We start from the raw sequence: 17,945 nt of genomic DNA, 5'->3' as shown, positions 1-17,945 counted from the left end.
ATAGCCTTCATGTGGTTATAGGATTCAGCATCTGCACCAGTGAGCGTAAGTAGTCTATCCCTACACTTTCCAGTAAACAGTTCCCAAAAGAGAGCTTCCCAATGAGATCTGTTTAACTTTCTGGTTGCACAAGCTCTCTCAAAAGCTGTGAACCATTTGGTGATATCATCACCTTCTTCATATTTTGAGGCAATTCCTTTGGGGATTTTTAGGACATCAGTATTCTCTCTGATCCTATTTATGTTGCTGCCGCCATTAATGGGTGCTAAGTCCATTTCTGCTCCCCCCCCTTTCTATAGCTAGGAGTTGTTGCTCCAAAGCTAACCTTTTGGCAGTCCTTGAGAAAAAGAGGTCTTCTTCATTGAGGCTGCCCTCAGTGTTCCCAGAGGAGCTGGACTCCCCTGTGGAAGATCCAGATCCTGTGGGTCCTATCTTTGGAGACAGGGACCTTGGAACCCTGATCCCTCTAGTTAGGTCAGGAAGGGGAGTTCATCCTCCTCATCTCTAACATCTTCCTTGCCTGAAGGGTGGTCTTCCTCCTCAGCCGGTTGATCCCTTGCATACTCTGCCAAGAGCTCCCGGAGCTTGACCTTGGTAGGGTTGGAACCTATTCTAATCTTTTTCAGCTTACAGAGGGACCTTAACTCTGCCATCCCTAGATGGAGGTAAGGGGGGAGGTTGAGTTCCACAACCATTTCCTCTGAGGTGCTCATTTTGCTACTAAAGTTGGGATTATTTTTAAGGAATAAAAACTACTTCTACTTACTAACCCCTAACTTACAATACCTTTCAAATCTAAAAAGAAATGCTGAAGGGACTTAACCAAGGCCCTAGCAGGACTTTTTAAAAATGTAGAAAAAATTGCCAAATTCAAAATTCAGTTTCTAAGGACAGTTTTCAAATTTAGCTGTGTGATTAGGTATTGGCTGAGTAGTCTAGTAAATGCAAAGTTGTAGACCCCACCGCCGATCCACCAATGTAGGAAGCTGGCTCTGTACATACTATCTCAAAATGAGATATAGGCACTCATTATGACATTGGCGGCAAGTGGCACCTACCGCCACGGCGACGACAGCCAACATACCGTCGCCGTGGCACCCAACCGTCCATGGCATTATGACCGTAGCCAGAATTGCGCCAGAAGGCTGGTGGAATTCCGGCGACAGTCATGGCGGCGGGCGGCTGTAAGGTGGCGCTGCTGCCAGCAGCAGCGCCATGCCAGGAAAACACCGCCTACCATATCATGTTTCATGATACGGCCTGGCGGTGTTTTGCTGGCGGAAGCTGCTGCTGGCAACAGCGCCGCGTCCCGTCTCCTGTTGGAGCACCCCCTGCAAGGGGGGCGGGGTGTTGTGTGCATGTGTAGGGGCGTGTGTGACTGTGTTTAAATGCGTGTAGAATGCGTGTGTGCATGAGAGGGTGTGTGTGCAAGTTGTGCTGTGTGATTGCGTGTGTGCCTGGATGTATGTTTGTGAGTGTTGCTGTGAGTGTGAATGAATGTATGCATGCGTGGCTGAATGTGTGTATGCGTGTGTGTATGGGTGTGAATGTATGTGCGTGTGTGTGTGTATATGTGGGGGGGTGGAGGACTCTGGGGAGGGGTTTGGGGGAGCCCCCTATCAGCGCCAGGGAAGGAATTCCCTGGCACTGATAGTGCCTACCGCCATGGTTTTCGTGGCAGTACCGAAACCATGGAAAACCATGGCAGTGGGCGGGGCCATAATGCCATGGGTGGCCTAGTGAAGGCCGCCGGGCTGGAGACTGTAGTCGGCAGCCGGGCGGTCATTACTGCCGTGGCAGTCGGTGTGCAAACTTGGAGGTTTGGCTTTGGCCAAACCACCAATGTCATAATAGTAGAGGTATTACCTTCACTATTGCACCGACCGCTAGGGTCGTAATGACCCCCCATAGTGTGCACAGAATCCAGGGGTTCCCCAGAGGCTTAACAGAGGCTAAAGTAGATAATACTAATGCTCTCTTTTGTGGTAGTGTTGTCGAGCAGTTAGGCTTATCAGAGGGTAGTACAAAGGATTTGTTGTACACACACAGACAATAGAAGAAACTCACACTCAATGACTTAACTCCAGACCAATGTTTTTTAAATAGCAAAAACATATTTTCCTAATTTATTTCTGGAACCACAAGATTCAAGTTGCAGGTAAGTACTTCAATACATTTGTATTTCACACATATATCAATAGTGCTTTGTTTGAAATCAATAAGTTATAAATTTTTTGATATATTGGCAATTATCTGTATTAAAATTTGACTGCAATTTTCAGAAACAGTTCCAGGGGGAAAAAAAGTTAGTATAATTTACAAGTAAGTACTTGACTTACAGTTTCAGTCCCAGGGGGTTAGGAAGTCCAAAGTTTGGGGTTGAAGTTAACCCCAAACACCCACCACCAGCAACACGAGGCCGGCCGTGTGCAGAGGTCAAAGTTGAGGCAAATGTACCCTGGGCTCCTATGGAGACTGGGGGCACTCAATTTCAGATCTGCTGGCAGGTAAGTACCTGTGTCTTTGAGGGGCAGACCTGGAGGGTTTGGAGGAGCACTGGCGGGCCACAAGTAGGCATCAAACACACACCCTCATCGGCACAGGAACGGCCGGGTGCAGGACGCAAACAGGGTGTCTGGCTCCCAATGCTTTTCTATGATGGGACCCTGGGGGTCACTTAGATACTGCAGGCTGGGTCTAGGGGGTTGGTTTGGAAAAACCACAGGCTGGACAGGTAGGAGGGCCTCCTACTGAACGTTGCTGAACTGGTGGTCGGGTTCTCCAAGGCCTGGGGGCTGCTGTTGCAGTGTACCTTTAGGCATTGGATGTCTTTGTACTGAGCTTTCGCAGTCAGGGTGGTCCTCTGGATTCACACTGCAGGTGTCGTGAGGGACAGGGGAGGTCAACCTAGGGTGAGCACTTGCTCTGAATAGCCTGGGGATCCTCTCTAGCCGGTTGGGCCACCTGGACATAGGCCGTGGGCATCGGGTGCAGAGTTGTCAGGACTTCCTGATCCGGAGAGGCTCTGGAGTCCTTTGGTGTAGGTTCTTTTTGGACACGGCCGCTGTCCTCAGGAGTTCTTGGTCCTTTGGGGTGCAGGGCAGCCCTCTGGAGCTTGGCAGAGGTCACTAGCACTGCAGGATGCGGTGCTATTCTTGTGCAGGTTCTTTGAAGCAGGACAAAGGCCAGTAGGGCTGGGGCCAAGTCAGTTTTTGTCTTCCTTCTTCTCTATTGGGGTTTCAGTTTAGCAGTCCTTCTTCTTTCTTGTCAGGTCTCCAGGAATCTGGTGAGCTGGGTTCAGCGAGGTCCTTAAATCCTGGATTTAGGAGCATTACAGGGGTCAGAGGGCAGTAGCCAATAGTTACTGCCCCTGAGGGTGGCCACACCCTTCTTGTGTCCATTCCCTTTGGATAGGGGAACACAATCCCAACCCTATTGGTCCCTGTCCTCCAAACCAAGATTGTGGATTCTGCAGGGGGGGGGGGTCACCTCAGCTCTGGACACCTTAGGTGTGGTCCTAGCTGGAGTCGTCACTGCTACCAGTTTTCCCTAATTTTCCTGCTGGACTTGCCACCAAAAGTGAGGCTTTGTCCGGTGGGCGGGCATCTCCACTAGCTGGAGTTCTCTGGGGCACTGTAACCCGAGGCTTGAGCCTTTGAGGCTCACCGCCAGGTGTTACAGTTCCTGCATGGGGGAGGTGTAAAGCACCTCTACCCAGGACAGGTTTTGTTTCTGGCCACAGAGAGAAGAAAGGCTCTCACTCCATGTGGTCAGAAAGTTGTCTGAAAGTGGCAGGCTGGCACGGACTGGTCAGTCCTGCACTAGCAGTTTGGCTAACATACCTGGAGCATCTCTAAGATGCCCTCTGGGTGAATTTTTCAATAAATCCCACACTGGTAAGGGTGTGAATTTAGTGTGCTGAGAAGTTTGATACCAAACCTCCCAGTATTCAGTGAAGCCATTATGGAGTTGTGGAGTTTGCAATGACAAACTCGTAGACCATATACTCAATATGGCTACACTGCACTTACAATATCTAAGAATGGACTTAGACACTGTAGGGGCATACAGGGAGTGCAGAATTATTAGGCAAGTTGTATTTTTGAGGATTAATTTTATTATTGAACAACAACCATGTTCTCAATGAACCCAAAAAACTCATTAATATCAAAGCTGAATATTTTTGGAAGTAGTTTTCAGTTTGTTTTTAGTTTTAGCTATGTTAGGGGGATATCTGTGTGTGCAGGTGACTATTACTGTGCATAATTATTAGGCAACTTAACAAAAAAAAAAATATACCCATTTCAATTATTTATTATTACCAGTGAAACCAATATAACATCTCAACATTCACAAATATACATTTCTGACATTCAAAAACAAAACAAAAACAAATCAGTGACCAATATAGCCACCTTTCTTTGCAAGGACACTCAAAAGCCTGCCATCCATGGATTCTGTCAGTGTTTTGATCTGTTCACCATCAACATTGCGTGCAGCAGCAACCACAGCCTCCCAGACACTGTTCAGAGAGGTGTACTGTTTTCCCTCCTTGTAAATCTCACATTTGATGATGGACCACAGGTTCTCAATGGGGTTCAGATCAGGTGAACAAGGAGGCCATGTCATTAGATTTCCTTCTTTTATACCCTTTCTTGCCAGCCACGCTGTGGAGTACTTGGACGCGTGTGATGGAGCATTGTCCTGCATGAAAATCATGTTTTTCTTGAAGGATGCAGACTTCTTCCTGTACCACTGCTTGAAGAAGGTGTCTTCCAGGAACTGGCAGTAGGACTGGGAGTTGAGCTTGACTCCATCCTCAACCCGAAAAGGCCCCACAAGCTCATCTTTGATGATACCAGCCCAAACCAGTACTCCACCTCCACCTTGCTGGCGTCTGAGTCGGACTGGAGCTCTCTGCCCTTTACCAATCCAGCCACGGGCCCATCCATCTGGCCCATCAAGACTCACTCTCATTTCATTAGTCCATAAAACCTTAGAAAAATCAGTCTTGAGATATTTCTTGGCCCAGTCTTTACGTTTCAGCTTGTGTGTCTTGTTCAGTGGTGGTCGTCTTTCAGCCTTTCTTACCTTGGCCATGTCTCTGAGTATTGCACACCTTGTGCTTTTGGGCACTCCAGTGATGTTGCAGCTCTGAAATATGGCCAAACTGGTGGCAAGTGGCATCGTGGCAGCTGCACGCTTGACTTTTCTCAGTTCATGGGCAGTTATTTTGCGCCTTGGTTTTTCCACACGCTTCTTGCGACCCTGTTGACTATTTTGAATGAAACGCTTGATTGTTCGATGATCACGCTTCAGAAGCTTTGCAATTTTAAGAGTGCTGCATCCCTCTGCAAGAATTCTCACTATTTTTGACTTTTCTGAGCCTGTCAAGTCCTTCTTTTGACCCATTTTGCCAAAGGAAAGGAAGTTGCCTAATAATTATGCACACCTGATATAGGGTGTTGATGTCATTAGACCACACCCCTTCTCATTACAGAGATGCACATCACCTAATATGCTTAATTTGTAGTAGGCTTTCGAGCCTATACAGCTTGGAGTAAGACAACATGCATAAAGAGGATGATGTGGTCAAAATACTCATTTGCCTAATAATTCTGCACTCCCTGTATTGCTCATGCAGCTATGCCCTCACCTGCGAGATAGTGCACCCTGACTTAGGGCTGTAAGGCCTGCTAGAGGGTGACTTACCTATGCCACAGGCAGTGGTTTGTGGGGTTGGCATCCTGAGAGGGGTGCCATGACAAGTTTGCTTTTTTGCAAAGGCAGCATGCATGTGCTTGGTGAGGGGTCGCCCAGGGTGGCATACTACATGCTGTAGCTCCTGCGGACTTTCCTTGGCCACAGGGCCCTTTGTACCATGGGTATCTTTTACAAGGGACATAACTGTGTGCCATGGGTGTGCTAATTGTGGAAACAAAGGTACAGATTTTGGGAAAAAACACTGGTGCTGGGGCCTGGTTAGCAGGATCCTACACACAAAGTTGTCATCAATATCAGCCATAAAGTGTGGGGGGGTAACCATGCCAACAGTGGCACTTTCTTACACCATATACTAAAAAAAATGGAATGCAAAAGCCACCCCCAACTCACACTACCACCCAAGGACCCTTAGAACTGAGGAAGTACTAGAACTCCAAAAGTAAGTAGGTAGGATTGCCCAGGCTCCTGTGTGCAGTGTAGAAATCTTGGGTCAGTGTCTGTAGGCTAACATGGGGAAGTGGCAGTTGAGTTTACATGTTTTATGACCTCTCCCAGAGGACCTTGAGGAAACCTGTTGGGATAAGGGAGTTTGAATAGTATCCCAACCTGTGGATACCTAAAACAGTGGAGTACCTACACCAGGGAGCCCAGGTGCATAGGGGTGAAGTTGTATCAGAACCTCCAGCTGAAGACAATGGGGACCTCAGTTGTCCAGCTGCTGTCATGACCCGTGGACTAGGCAGGGATTCTAGAGGCAGAGGACCAAAAGAGAGAGGGGACAGAGTCCAGACCACCCAGAGGTGCCCAGGCAGTGCAGGAGGGCAATGCCCACCCTTCTTGAAGATGCTGCCTGCTGGACGGTGGTCGAAGAAGTGCAGTTGTGGAATCCAGGCATTGCAGAAAGATCCCTGGAGTCATCTACCAGTTGTTTCTCGCCGGTCATTGGATTGGAGAGGGGTCAGTGGTTAGCGGGACCACTAACAAGCCTTGGAAAATGCAGGGAAGCGTTGCATGAAGATTGCAGGATTTATGGGGACCAGCAAGGTCCAGGTGACCCAACCTTTGCAGGTCAGGGTCAAGGTCACTGAGGCAGATCTGGGTCAGCCCTCAGCAAGCAGGAGAGCCAGTAGGAATTGTTGGAGCCCCCCCCCCCCCACCCCCCCAGCAGGACCCTTTGGCAGCAGACACAGGGAGTCACAGGGAGGTCTCAGCAGCACAGCAAAGAGTGATGCCCATGTCGCAACAGTTGCAGTTAGGGCATCATTCCTGGAGCTGGAAAGCGCTGGAGGCTGGGGCTTCTTTGAGCTAGGAGGTCTTTGGACTGAAGAGCCAACGAGCCTTGGCAAAGACAAGCAGACGTGGTTCACAGGGGTTCCAGCGAAGCAGCTCCAGCGAGGGACGATACACTTCTCAATTGCAAGGAAGATAGTTCAGACCTCTGGACAGCCACTGAACCACCACCTGTTTCAGAGCCTTGGAGAGTCCGTGAGGCAGCAGGATCCACAGGTCGTCGTCCATGAGGTGCCTGCGGATGCAGAGGAGTGACCCCTTCACTCCAAGGTAGATTCATTCTTGCTTTCCTAAGAGCAAACAGAGTCTATATGGCTCTGGAGGATGCACGACTGTGGGGTTGCAGAAGTCTTTGCAGAACTTGGAAACAAAGTTGCAGCAGGAGCCCTCCTACTGGTTACAGTCTTGCTTCTGGTTTCAACGAATAACAGCGGTAGTTCCAGTGTCCAGGTTGCAGAAGAGTCTTGCAGAGGAGACTTGCAGATGGTTCCTGAAGTCTTGCATGCGAATATGGGGTCCCACTCTTGGGGGAACCCTTAAGTAACCCAGATAAGGGGCTGGACAATAACTACAATGACCCACCTATCAGAGGGGGTCATGGACGTCACCAAGCTAGACTAACCAGTCAGATGCTCCCAAGGGGCCTCTGCACATCTTATTTCCAAGATGGCAGAATCAAGTGTCCACCTGGCAGAGCTCTGTGCACCTCCCTAGGGATGCTGGATCACTCCCCTCTCCTTTGTGTGGTTTCGTGCCATTGTGGCAACTTGTGGTTCTTGCACTAGTGCAAAATGATTTCTGCAAGGAGGGCATCAAATGTGCCCTTCAAAGCAGTCTGGTGGCGCTCAGAGGCACCCCCACCCCAGCCCAGAGACACCCATTTGTAAAGAAGAGATGGTCACACCTCTATCTTACAGGAAATCCTTTTTTTCTGCCTTCCCCTGCACGGGTTAGGCTCAGCAGCAAGAGGGAAGAACAGTGTCTGGGGTCAGCAGCAGCACAGGCTAGCAAACAGACCCTGCAAGGCTGTACAGGCAGGCATTGGGGGATCTCCTAGGGAACCCCCAGTATACATGGTATCATGCAACTAACACTTGAATTGGTGTTGTTGCAGGATTCCAGCATGTTTGATGCCAAACATGCTTAGGTTTGGTGAAACAATTATGTAGTTGGACAACTTGTGTTGACCAGTTCCCACTACATACCTTAAGATGGCTTCCCTGCACTTACAACTTCTAGGGAATGGAGTCTAGGGTTTGTAGGGGACCTCTGCTCATGCAGGGGTATCCTCACAATGCACCCTGACCTTTGGCTAAAGGATCTACCTTAGGGGTGACTTACAGTGTCAGAGTGCAGTGACCATGATATAAGGCAAACCTTATATCTGGAGAGAAAGGTGCATGCTCCATTTCACACAGGCTGCAATGGCATTCCTGTAAGCACAATTTGCATCCGCCCCCATGGATGGAACAATACATGCTGCAGCCCATGGGGTACCCCTGGTGTACCAATGCCCTGGGTAGCTATGTACCATATATTAGAGTCTTACATTGGTGCACCAGTATGCCAATTGTGGGGTGTAAAAGTTACCTTACATCTAAATTTAGGGGATAAAGCACTGACACTGGGGTCCTGGATAGCAGGATCCCAGTGTACTACAGTCTAAACACACTGACACCAGTCAACTACTATACCCTAACAGTCACCACACCTATAATGCATGTATCACCCCATCCCTCTCATTACCACCATGCCCCCATAACCTACCCAGCCCACAACACCCAGAAACTCCTATCCATGTTTCCTGGATGCCCACAACCCCCCATACAAATCACTATCCAGCCCCCTGTGCACAGTCACCAACCCATGCATGTAATGTCAGGAGCACTACAACACCCAGAATGCACACCCTCACTAAATGCTTCAAAAAGAACACAAAGGGACATGCTTTTACATGGGAATGCAACCACCAATTACTGGTGAGCAGTGCTGCAAGAGACAAAGTGCAGGACACCCACACCTCTATTCTCTCCCACACAGGCACCACCACCCATGCCACCCAGACAGAGACGTCAAGGAGTGCCAGTCCTCTACCTGAAGACAAAGGCCCCACACAGGAGAGTGCAGAGGGATGTCTGGACACAGAGGAAATCCCTGGGCCATCCCACAGTCCTGGACAGTCACCCTCCAGAAGCCCTACCCAGGACACCACTGACACCCCTACCACTCAGCCACCACCATCAGCTGTGGCCCAACACCCCCACACCAGTGTCTCCAGGCCACGGACTAGCTGCCCACATGTACAGAGGCCCGAATCTCCACCCACCACCAGGCAGGATGATGAAGGGCCCAGTGAAAGTGGGACTTCCAGACCTGTGCAGGGCTAGGCTAGGTCTAGTGGGAGGGTATCAGTGGCCCAGTGAGGTGGCCTGAGGAGGGATGCTGCTGCCCAGGAGGTCATTGCTAACATTCTGGGAGCATACCACCATTCCCAGGTCAGGATGGGCCAGATCCTGGCCACGTTGGAGGAGAATTAGAGGCTGCAGGTAGCACACCACCAGGAGGCCATGGAGCAATGGAAACAGCTCAATGCTACCATGTCCTCCATATCAGGGGTGATGCAGTGCCAGACCAACATCCAGCCTGAGTTCTCCACCCACCTGCAGGCCCCTTCCACTAGCCAGGAAACTGCCCTGCCATCTACATCTGCAGCAGCTAGTGGACTGGTGGCACTGCCAGAGGACTCACAGGACACCAGCACACCTTCCCCTGCAGCCCAGATTCCCCCTCGCAAACGTGGCCTCAGACCCAGACATCCCAGTGAAACACCAGCCAAAACCAAGCCCACCGCCAGGAAATGACTCTGCCCTGAACTGTCTCTCTTGTGTGCCACTGAGCTACCTTGTTGACATGCCACTGCCATTTCACCATCTTCCAATGGCACCATGGACTATGCCCCTGTTCTTCCAACAGCTGTGGAAATCTACCTGAGTATATTGTTCAGCATTTGCCCACTCCCTTCCACTGCCCCATCACTCATGTATGTTTTAATTTCAAATAAATACACTTGTACACACAAAATATCTGTCCTTATTTAATATAAGCAAGGTTAATGTGTATGTATTAGCTAGTTTCCATCATAATGCCGTTTTTATTGCAGGAGGGGGTCTAACAGACTGTAGTGTTTAAAGTATATCACACTGTACATTCCATTACTGTAACACACATCTGTTTCTTCATTCATAAAGTTGCCACATCACTGGTAAGGGACACCACAGCACTTAGTATATAAGTCACCCTGAAACAATGCAGTAAACCCATTTGCATAATATAAAATGTACCTGAGAGTCACCGGAAGTATAGCCAGATTAGCTGGGTTCTAGAGTTGATGACTTCCCCCTCTTCTTCTCTATCACTCCCATCCATCCTGAGATGGCAGGGGTGGTTGGACAGCATCCTCCTCTTCCAGAAGTAGGATAGCATTCCTCACAGCCAAGTTGTGCAGCATGCAGCAGGCCACCACTATCTGACACACCTTGTCAGGGACATAGCACAGGGATCCTCCAGAGAGATGCAGGTAACAAAATCTTGCCTTCAGGAGTCCTGTGGTCCGCTCAATCACCCTCCTAGTGCGACCATGTGCCTCATTATAATGGATTTCTGCATCTGTCCTGGGATTTCTCACAGGTTCACAGGTGTCAGAGCCATTGCATGTTTGGGTAGCCAGAATCCCCTGGAAAAGTGGGTGAAAGAGGGTTAAACACACACTTCCTACTTGCATACAGCCTGCCTGTCAGGTATGTTACTAATACAGTGTCATACACACCCACCTATGAGCCAAGCTCTGACCCCCTGTGGTTGTCCCATCATGTGTGGCACACTGCTGTTTCTCAGGACAAAGGAATCATGGACTGATCCTTGGAACCTTGCATTGACATGAGAAATGGACTGATCAGCAGAACACACCAATTGGACATTCATGAAGTGATTTCTGAACACCTGTTTATTTGCTCTCGGGGGTATGTGGGTACCATCAATGGCACCTATCACATGGGGGATATTTGCAAAAGCATAGAATGCTGATTTGATGGTGGTGAGATCAGCCCTTTGGGGAAACTAGACATAACATTGCAGGTGTTGCACAAATGAATTCAAAAAATTAGAGAGGATGTGGCTGAACATTGGGACACAACGGCTGCTATGCCCACTGTCACTTGGAATGAGCCTGTGGGCAAAAAATGTAGCACAGATAGTACCTGCACAGGTATAGGCATGAGGTGAGGATACCTATTAGCTGGCATCAGAACAGGCTCCATTTGTGCACAGAGTTCCATGATTGTGGCTCGATTCAGGCAGTAATTAATAATGATGTGACGTTTCTCCGTGGTGGCCAGATCTACCAGGGGTCTATAAACAGATGGGGCCTCCCTCGCCACATGGGTATGTACCTATGGTGGAGGAAGAGAGGCACATTGAGTTGGGACATACACTTCCATAACAAGTTCATAATAATGTTCATGTTGTACATGCAACAAAATTATCCCTCACACAGACACAGGGTAACGTGTGGTGAGGTGTGTATGTTTTACTGCATCACAGTGTAGGCACACTTCCCACCCTGATTCTATGAGGAGGACTAGTAATCATCACAGTACCTGACGAAGGAGAGAGGGAATGGAGCCATGGACTAGGACCCCGGCCAGACTATGAAGGCGTGGTGGATGCAAAATCGCACCCCCTGCCCCACAGGTAGTGTAGTGTAGGAAGTGACCTCATTCTGCTGGCGTTTACTGCTGTACACCTGATCATCGGATAACATTGTTGTCAATGGGGAAGCAGGACCAATCATGATCACTGCCAGCAGTGACGGTGCATACTGCTGCTGTATATACCGCCATTTTGCCATGCCCTTGCCACTGGACTCCTACACCTCGAGTAGGGAAGAACTCTACTGCGTGTGTTGCGGTGCCCTGACTCTGGTCCTTGAGATGGTACGTGCTATAGGGGAATGGCCCCCACCTTCATCACGGAGGAGCTGGAGAAGCTAGTGGACGGGGTCCTGCCCCTGTTTGCAAAGCTGTATGGGCGACCAGAGGCTCAGGTGAGTTGCTATTTGTCATCCTTGAATGTGTGTGATTGTGGCGGATGCTTGTAGGTGGTTTTGTTGGCTGTGTGAATTCCTACCTGTAGTGTGTCTGGCAGTTTTTGGCTTGGGTATTGTCTATATGTATGTCTCCATGGGCTATGTCAGGTTGAACTGGCATGGCATTTGTGTATGGGCTCCCACACTGACATCTGTTTCTTTTCTTGTGTGTCCCATGCAGGTCAGCGGCCATCAGAAGAAAGGATTGTGGCAAGCCATTGCCAAGGAAGTGCAGACCCTGGGGGTCTACAACTGGCGCAGCACCCACTGCAGGAAGCAGTGGGAGGACCTGCGGTGCTGGGCCTGGAAGACTGGGAGAGGCCCAGCTGGGGACAGCCTCCCAATGAGGGAGGGATGCCCGTCGGACCCTGACCCCCCTAATGGCCTGCATTCTGGTGGTGGCCTATCCAGATTTGAATTGGCGCTTGAAGGCAGCACAGCAGCCACAAGGGGGTGAGTACCAACACTGTTGTAATGCTACTATGATGAGTGTAGTTAGGTGCTATAGGGTGCATGCATTGTAGTGCCAGGCCCATAGAAAGGTGTGTCCCTCCAGTCCTGCCCCCCTCTACATCCGTGAGATAGTGTCTTTAGGTAGATATGGCTGGCAATGTAGGCCAGTGAGGGGTCCCCTGTTTGGGCTATTGGTTTTAATGTAGCCTCGTAGATTTGCAGATTTGTTGTCTTGGCATCGTCTCGCATTGTTTCCCATTGCACAGTGTAGCAGAGTAGAGGAACAGCATGGTAATGTAGTGTATTGTGGGATCGTGCCTACCAGTCAGGGACACATTTATATCATATATTGTGTCTGCTGAGGGTTAGTGCCTGAGATGGATGGGAGTGTATGTGTCCCAACATGTATATTTTTCCTTGAATTTACATACTTCTATTTCATTAATGACCGAGCTGACAAAACTTCTCTGGAATGCACTTCTTAGTTTAAAGAAGACATCTATTATTATTACTTCACCACGAGGTTCCTGAGAGAGGAGGTTAGTAGGTTGGAAGCACACGTTTAAAAGTAGTCACAGCAATGAAAGGAAAATATATCAAAGTACTTCTCAATTGCACTGTACACAGCAAATATGTGATTATATTATGGCATAACTTCAAAGCAAAGATTATATTATAGCATAACTTCAAAGCAAAGACTAAAAGTCAAAATTCATCACCGTAGGGCCTATCACTGCTCGTCATCTGTCTCATGCATGCAAATTGATGACTCCTGTTCAACTGCGAGAAAGAGATTTTCCACCCAAACGGGAGGTCAGGCAGCTGACATCCGCTCCTGACTGAAGTCTTGGAAAATTCCCCCTCGCTGCTGCCCAGGGACACCCCTTATAATGAAAAAGCCTGCTAACAGGCCCTTTCCTCTAATAGTCAAAACATGCTGGCTACTGTATCATAGTGGGAAAAAAACAAGCGATGGAAAGTGGCCAAGTCTCCAAGCTCACTCCTTCCCAAGGCTGGGTAGAGAGGAAAACACAAAATATACGCTCTCTTATCACGTTAGGGTTCGGTGTGAACAAAATTTGAAAAACACAGCTTGGTCTACCATGTGGAAAAACACATCTCATCTGCAATGTCTCAACTGCAATGTCGAACTCCACGATAAAGCCAATAGACAGCTAAACTGAATACAAAATGTAATGTCTAATGCCACGTTAAAGCCAATAGGCAGCTAAACTGAATACAAAATGTAATGTCTAATGCCACGTTAAAGCCAATAGGCAGCTAACCTGAATACAACATGTAATGTGCTACTGGTGAACATTTAACAACTAATATGCGCAGTGGTGAAACACAAAGTCAGTGGTCAAACACAATTAATGGCATAACAAATTCTTTCTTCTTTTGTCCCCCCAGTGCTCTTGTGTCCTGGTGTGCTTTAGCATCATCTGGTGAGGGAGCTGAGGAACCGGCGAGTGGGGATGCTGCAGCCCAGGGGACCGAGGAGGTAGAGTCCACTGACGCCAAGGGGACCAGTGGGTTGGAGGGCGAGGGGAGTACCACGGGGAGGCAACTACCACTGGAGCTAGTGACTCCGACACCTCCTCCGATGGCAGCTCCCTGGCGGTGGCGGAACCCTACTGGGCCCACCCATTCTTTGCCATCTTCCGCCACCCCCACACCATCACTACCCTCCCAGTAGCTCCCCATCGAGTTGCCGGTGCCCGCTCACTCAGGAGGGTGGGTGTCTCCTTCGCCCCAGGCACCTCTTCTGCCCCAGCCAGCCCTGCTGCCCTCACTGAGGAGGCTATTGACCTCCTGAGAAACATCTCTGTATGTCTGACAACCATTGTGAATGCCATCCAGGGGCTGGTATCTGAGATGCAGCAATGCAATGCATTCCTGGAAGGCATTCAGTGTGCCAATGCCTGCCTACAGAGATCTTTTCAGGTTATGGCCTCCTCTTTGACTGCAGCCAGTGTACCTGGTCTTTCCGTCCCACCTTCCACTACCTCTACCCCTTCCAGCACCCCACTCCCTTCACCCATCCCATGCACACATACAGACAGACATGCAACCAAATCAACAAACAAGAAGCACACAGAGATACACAAGCACCACACGTCCCACCACATGCAGGCACACACCCAACATTCCAAAGCAGACACACCAACATTCACCTTTCCCACTGTGTCCACCCCCCTCCTCCCAAAACCCAGAAATGCTCACACTCATCCACTCCACACACATCCACAAAACATGTGCATATAAACAGGCACCTGCATTAAAGTCCAGCACACCTACACCTCGTACCACCACTCCCTCAACCTCCACTCCCAAACCTGTCCCAAACCCCCTCCAGCTGCACCTAGAAAGCTTTTCCTCTCCTGTGTTAACCTGTTGGAACATACTGGCCCACACTGTCTTGTCCCTAAACGTTCCCTTGGCCTCCATAAGCCCACTCCTTCCTCTTCAAAGTCCTCCCCAGTCAGCCATACCCATTCCTGTGCCTCTTTCCCAGGGAGGAAGAAGGCCCTTATTGCCCCTGGTCCCTCTGCCACCCCCCGGTCCAGGCACTCCTCCACCTTCCAAGGGTAAGCCCAAACCCTCTCCACCTCCAGAACCTACGACCAAGACCCCCCCTTCCAAACCTGTTTCCCCACCCCCGCCACCCCCGGTTCCTGATCCCTGAGGTGCCTGGCTGCCCCATTGATGCCCCTTCTCAGTGGAGGATTTTTTTCTTCGAGGGAGTCAAGTGTGGGCTATATATGCCCTTCTGGGACTTAAAAAGGGACTGGCAGATGGTCTTGTTTGGACATTTATTATTATTTCGTAGAATTAAATTTTAGCTCCCAGCAGACCTGTTGGTGCTGTTTTGACCAGTTGTGCATTGTGGGGGTGTGGTGTGCACAGGTGTGTGCATTGGTGCAGGTATTTCCAGGCCCATGCCTGGTAAGTACATTTTGTTGGGTATGTATGGCTTGGGGTGGTGGGAGGGGTTGGGTGTGCTTTGCAGTGTGGGTGGGGTGGGTAGGTGTGTAATTGTGCCTTTTCCTCCCATGAGTGCTAGGCTGCGGTACTTACCATCGTCGTCTGGAGAAATATGGCAAGGAAAAGCACTGGCATTATTTTCAACTCTCGCTCCATGTCGGCGTGTTCCGTGTGCCTCCGGTGAGTGTTTTCCTTTATATGGGTTATTTCCGCCAAGCTTTGCGTGGTGGTGGTTAACGCCCCGGAACTGATGACGGTGTGGTGTTTCATTATATGGTGGGCGGGAAGGCCCTTTCCGCCGGGCTGAAGATGGCGTCCGCCCCCGTCGTCGGCGCTACCAGGATGGTAGTGAGTGGATGGGCTGTTGGCTGTTTCTCATGTGCTTCATTATATGGTGGCCTGGACTGCCAGCCTGTTGGCAGTAGTTACTGTGATCGCCGGCAGGGCGGCCTTTCCCGCGAGATTCATAATAAACACCTCAGTCTAGCTCCATGAGGAAGTTACAGCTCTCTTGGGCAAGGGAGCCATAGAAATGGTCCCGATGTCAGAAGTAGTCAGTGGTTGTTATTTCACTGCTTTCTGATTCTCAAAAAGAACAATGGTCTTCGCCCTATTTTAGATTTGCAGGACATCAGTCTCTTCCTCAAAAAGGAGAAATCCAAGATGATCACTCTGGCTTAGGTCTTGTCTGCTCTAGACCAAGGAGACTGGATGGTAGCGTTGGACTTACAGGAGACGTATTTTCACAACCCCATCCTGCCTGCCCACAGGCGCTAGTTGCAGTTCAAGGTAGGCCACGAGCACTTTCAGTTTATTGTGCTACCCTTCGGCCTTACGAGGCACCTACGGTGTTCACCAAGATGATCGCGGTGGTCGCAGCTCATCTGCACAGGTTGGGAGTTTCAGTCTTCCCCTACCTCGACGCCTGAATGTTGAAATCTCTTTTGCCCCAGGCTGTCGTCACCCACCTTCAGACTACAGCGTACCTCCTGCATTTGCTGAGGTTCACTATAAACGTGCCAAAGTCACTCCTGGCTCCCTCTCAGAAGCTCTCTTTCATCTGAGCTGTTCTGGACACAGTTTTGTTGCGGGCTTATCCTTCCAAGCAGCTAGTCCAGGATATTCAGGTTATGATACCGATGTTTCGGCCTGTATCCTGGAATTAGGTGAGACAGACTCTGAGTCTATTGGGTTTCATGACCTCCTGCATTCTGTTGTCAAGTATGCCAGATAGCATATGAGGACTCTGCAGTGGGACCTGAAGTTCCAATGGGCACAGCATCAGGGATATCTCACCGACACGGTTCAGATCTCAGAGGGAACTGCAAAAGATCTGCAGTGGTGGTTAGTGAACTGTGATTGGGTCAGAGGCAGACTCTTCTTCCTTCCTCAACCAGATCTCAACATTAGTGACAGCTGTGTCACTTCTGGAATGTGGCAGCCATCTGGGAGAGGTGGAGATCAGAGGCCTCTGGTCTCTGGCGGAATCCAGACTCCAAATCAACTTACTGGTGCTCGGACTACCTGATTGACATTGAAAGGATTTCTTCCTATTGTAAAAGGGAAGATGGTAAAGTTGTTCGCGGACAACACCACTGCAATGTGGTACTACAGTACGCAGGGCGGTATGGGGTTGTGGACCCTTTATCAAGATGCCCTGCATCTCTGTACATGGCTGACACAGCAGGGCATAACCCTGGTGGTTCAACACCTGGCAGGTTCTCTGACTACCAGGGCAGAAGAACTCAACAATAGATGCCTATCGGATCATGTGTGGTGTCTCCATCTAGAGGAGGCACAAGGACCCTTTCTGAAGTGGGGAGAGTCTTGGTTAGATCTGTTTGCCTCCACAGGAACATGCAATGTCAGCAGTATTGCACGTTGGAGTTTCCAAGGCGCCACTCGCTCAGCTACGCTTTTAGCCACAAGTGGAGTTCAGGCTTCCTATACACCTTTCCACCCATACCACTTCTGCCCAGAGTTCTCAAGAAGATCAAGAAAGACCGGGCCCAAGTAATCCTGGTGGCTCCGGACTGGACATAGAGAGTCTGGTATCATGAGCTTCCGAAAATGAACATCGATCCTTCGATCAGGCTGCTGCTTCGCGAAGAACTTCTGTTGCAGCAACAGGGGAAGGTTCTCCATCCGAACCTGTCAACTCTGCACTTCCATGTGTGGAGATTGAGCGCCGACAGTTGACAGCCTTCGACCTTTGCCCCGAAGTCTGTAAAGTTATTCAGCCATCCATCCCTCCACTAAGATGGTATACGCCTGCCACTGGAAGAACTTTGTTAATTATTGTACAGAAAGATCTATTGATCCTCTTTCTGCTTCTCTCTCTGACATC

Source organism: Pleurodeles waltl, chromosome 6, assembly GCF_031143425.1.
Source record: "Pleurodeles waltl isolate 20211129_DDA chromosome 6, aPleWal1.hap1.20221129, whole genome shotgun sequence".
NCBI lineage: Eukaryota > Metazoa > Chordata > Amphibia > Caudata > Salamandridae > Pleurodeles > Pleurodeles waltl.
The sequence above is the reverse complement of the archived record's forward strand: the minus strand, read 5'-3'. Positions refer to the sequence as shown.